Source organism: Onychomys torridus, chromosome 2 (assembly GCF_903995425.1).
Source record: "Onychomys torridus chromosome 2, mOncTor1.1, whole genome shotgun sequence".
Lineage (NCBI taxonomy): Eukaryota > Metazoa > Chordata > Mammalia > Rodentia > Cricetidae > Onychomys > Onychomys torridus.
This window is the reverse complement of record NC_050444.1, coordinates 56,905,408-56,910,125: the sequence shown is the minus strand read 5'-3', so window position 1 is coordinate 56,910,125 and position 4,718 is coordinate 56,905,408. Positions and strand designations below refer to the sequence as shown.

Genomic DNA, 4,718 nt, shown 5'->3' with positions numbered 1-4,718 from the left:
AGGCTTTGACCCAAGGCACTGTGATAATGGTGGGCAGAGCGTATGGGCTCTCCTCCCCCACCACCAGCCCTATAGAGGCTCTGCTGACAGGAAGAGAACCTGAAAGACACAAAGGACTCAGGAGGCAACAGGCCTGTGGACACACATCTGGGAGTCATGGAACAAACTGCTAAAAAAGAAAGCATTTTGCTTTCTCAAGATCAAACCGAACTTCTTAAAATGTAAGCAAAACCCTCTGGGTATCCTGGACAGGAGATGTGACGTCTACATGTGTGGTGTATTTAGCTGAGTTATCAAGGATGCTTACTGGGAGACCAGCATAAACACTAAGGCAGTTGAGAAGGAGAAGAGAGCTTGAGGCCACAGGAGGACAGAAAGGGGACCAAGTGTGACACCGGTCTCTTGCAGAACAGTGGCATTTTTGTGGACCTGAATGAAAAAACATTGCGCTCCACGCTAGCTACCGATACTGCAGTCCACACTCTCCTTCTCTTTTTTTGATTGAAATTCTTCAAAGAGCTGCTGGTTTTCCCCTCTCTTAACAACCGTGCCTTCACCAGCAAGTCTCTCCAGATAGTCTTCAAGTTCAGTCTTCAAGTCATTGTATTCCCAAAGGAGCTGCACGTGATGGAGTCTGTCCAAGCTGCTAGGGGTTTCCGTTAAAGGGTCCCTCTATCATTGCCTGGTTACTCAAACGCCCAACTGTATCTTCTTGTCTGTCAGAAACAGGACATCTAGCTCGCCACACATTTTCTTAGTCTTGGCAGGTGCAAGAGCTGCTGTACAGTTGACAGGCCAGTAGGTGGCAGCATGTTTCTTTTACAAACTGCTTAGCTTGCGAGCTTGCAGTTCCTGAAGGTTTGCTTTGGTGTTTCCATGCTTAACCACTGTCTAGAGACCAGACTCAGAACTAGAGTTGGTACAGGGCTGGCTGTTCTGCCCAGCTTTAGCTTCCTTGTCTGCATTTCTTCCCTATTCTGGAACATCCTCTTTGAGGGTGTTATCTTGGTGACTCCATTTTCAGGCTTGATAAACCCTTGATCACCCATCCTGTCAACACTGAGCAGCAGCCCATCATCTTTAGCAGATATGCATGTGACTGCCAAGTGGCCAGCATAAGCCCACAAGACAGAAGAGCATTTCACATGAGCCTGGCACACCGTCTCTTGGAAATCCTCACTCTCAGGGGGAATGGCGCTGAGTTACCTGCTATGGAACCGGTCCTCAATGACCGCATGCTGAATCACCTCATCTAGAACCTCGTCTCAGGACTAGGATAAAGTCTCTTATAAATGCAGGATAACCCCAAAAAGTTGTCATTGTGCATACTGCAAGAATTTAGCTTTGATTTTGGGGGAAATAATTTGCATTACAAATGTAACTTGCTGTTTCCACAATCACAATGAAAATCTCTTTTTGTGTATAGTTCAAATAGTTTATGACTTCCATGGCATCCATAACTGCAAGCTAGACATTCAGCTGATTTTTCTCCCTCAGGCATGCAGGCACCACAGACATTCGGTGCTTGTCTCTTCACTGAGCTCAGTGATACCATTGGATTGTCGATAAAGAGCACGATGGAGCGACCATCATCCGATGACTGGAAGAAGAAGAAGAAGAAGAAGAAGAAGAAGAAGAAGAAGAAGAAGAGGAGGAGGAGGAGGAGGAGGAGGAGGAGGAGGAGGAGGAGGAAGAGGAAGAAGAAGAAGAAGAAGAAGAAGAAGAAGAAGAAGAAGAAGAAGAAGAAGAAGAAGAAGGGATTAATGTGGTCTTATGGTTCAAGAGGCTCCAGTCCAACATGAAGGGGAAGCCATGGCAAAAGAAGCTGGGTAAATCAGAAATCAATTTCTTTCTTCTTTTTCTTAGCGCCCTAATTTTTCTTTACAATGTATACTTTCTGTCATTTTTAGGCAGGACCTCTACAAAGTGACACTCTACCCCCCCCAAAAAAAAAGATAATAATAATGGCAAATTTTAGACATCACACTAGAGGTCTGATATGGAGAAAAGCCACTGGCCGTGAAGGAAAATGATGTTCCTCCATTATGGTTGGTTGGTTTTCATCCTGGAAGAAACTGCCACAAATTGTTAATTTTAAATAACGCCAAGAAAATGGCTTAATGTATCATCTTTACTGTAATTAAATGCTTTTCAAAAACATAATATGCTGTTTCAGGATCTGTAAATTAGGAAGGTCATAACAGTCGTGACTTCTGGGATGTCCTTGATGCTGACGCCTGGATGTACACTGTTCTTGTCCGTTGCACAATTTGAATCTGCACTAGTGCTAGGAAGAAAATTCTTAACTTGTGTAGCTAACAGGGTTCCAGGGAGTGGTAGGTTAGGTTGACCAGTGTTTCATACTAAGTCGTGGCTTAGAGACTCCATAAATACATTTAGTTCAATTTATGTTTTTGTTTTGTTTGTTTGTTTGTTTTTTGAGACAGGGTCTTACTGTATAGACCGGGCTGGCTTATAAGACCCACCCTACTCCCTCATGCTGGGATTAGAGGCATGCAACATAACACCTGACATACATTTGATTTTAAGTTCAAGAAAGTTCTCTAATTGAAAACAAATTGAAACACATTCAGTCAGTGACTTTTGTACAGACATACAAACATAGTTTTATACATACAGACATACTTTAAAACAAAGGCAATGAAATTTATTTTGGTAGGTAGTGTTGAACAGAATTAAAGCTGCATGCATTCATAGCATAACTCAACATCCTTAATGATGGTGACAGACTATAGCAGATGCTCTTGACTTCCTGTGCTCTGGTAATCACCACATCTATGCTATGGTAAATAACTGTTATGGTGCTGTGTGTCAAGATTTTTCCAGGGAGATGCAACATACACATCTACTTACCCCAGATGTGGAGCCCACTATGGACCAGAGTAAATACCAGCCAAATTCAACGTGGTAAACCGTGAGTTCTATTGGAGTTACTCATTAGTGGCTGTCATCTCTTATAACAGGACTGACCCGAACCAGGCCAGTTGATTTTTTGTTTTGCTTTTTTAAAAAAAAAATTTTCCCAGGAGCCAATTTGTTAAGACTTCTACCCAATAATCCCACACTATCCTGTGTTGACTCCTGTGTAGTTTCAACCAGACCCTTAGGAAGTACATCCAGTCTGGTAGCCAATCAGGTTCCTTCCTAGCCACAAGCAGGAATTGTTCTTGCTATTTTCATTCAGACAGACCCCTGACACAACAGACAGACCCCTCACACTGCAAGCACTGTTGCTGACCAGATGTCCTGAGCCAATCATAAAGTGATTCCTGTACCAGTAAGAGTCTATACCCAACCACTTCAAAGTCCACTTAACCACAGCTGGAATTCCCCTAATCCTGCATAAAAGGAGCCTGTGAGTTTCTCTCTGGGTCACCATTTGCCACTTTGTTAGATGGTTTGACCCCAGCATACTGGAATTTTTTTTATTAAATACTCTTGCTGATGGCACATGCAACTGGTGGTCTTTTATGGGACTTCTCACAGGCCCTAACAACTCACAGGCGTATGGGTAAGGAGTTACTTATAGAAGCAGAAATGACTCAAAGACAGTTACATCACCAGAGCATACTCTACCATGGGTGACAGCTCACAAAAGTTGGAAACCTAGAGTGCGCTACACAGCCTGCAGACAGCTCAACAAGTTGTAGAATGTCCTTTCTAACAACTCTTCCAGGCAACTCGGCTGGCTTCTGCTTCTTCAGGGAGATGGTCTAGTCTAAGTCTTTGTAGCTTGGCTTACTTGAGAGTGATTTTTAGCGGCTTTATTGCTTATTCTGGGGCCTAGCAAATCTGGTCAGTTTCAGGGACTTCCTGAAGCTATTTTGAGCAATTTACTTTCTTGCTTAAGGGGCTTCCCTACCAGATGGAATGTTTCAACCTCTGAACAAACTGTTACATAATGTATGCTTAGATTTACCTTTATTGTTTTGCTTATGTTGTTTCCATAAGTTTTTTTTTTATTCATTGTCAATATCATGCAAATACATATCACCAGCCTGATAAATCTGTGTTCAGTTTACTTCAGACTCTGGAGTGGAAGGATGGTAACATCCTATCTTTCTAGTAACTTATCAAAAGAAAAAATAGGGTCTCACTATGTAGCCTGGAGCTCAATATGTGGACCAAACTGTCCTCAAATTCACTCTAAGATCCTAGAATTATACATCAGCCTATCTAACTGTTATTAGCTTACTGCTCAGTCTAATTGTCTTCAAGTATACTTAATAAAATGTGTTCCATTGACTTACACACTTTTAAATTGTTTCCCATGGGGTCAAACTATGTAGCCCTGGCTGGCTTAGAACCTGATACGTAGGCAGCCGGTTCAACTAAGTTCTGTTTTGCACAGACTCTCAAGATCACACATAGGATAAGTGGCCTCACCCTTCTTTACCAAGCCCTGCATAGTCCTTAAATGCTGGAGTTGGACTCTAAGATATGGGTATCCAATTTTGCTTTTTTTGAAGACTAATTGTGTGTGTGTGTGTGTGTGTGTGTGTGTGTGTGTGTAAGATATAGATAGATAGATAGATAGATAGATAGATAGATAGATAGTTAGATAGATAGATAGATAAGTAGTGTTTGGTTTTACCCTTGGTCTCTGGACTAGTCTTTGGTTCTTGGTCACCCAAGCAGTGTTGGGTATGGGTTCTGTCTCATGGAGTGGACCTTAAGTCAAATCAGACACTGATTGG

The 4,718-nt window shown here is 42.3% G+C and overlaps 1 pseudogene; it reads right to left on the bottom strand.

The window, feature by feature from the left end:
- Positions 1-456: 456 nt before the first annotated feature.
- LOC118577860 lies at positions 457-4,429 on the bottom strand (annotated as a pseudogene).
- Positions 4,430-4,718: the final 289 nt, after the last annotated feature.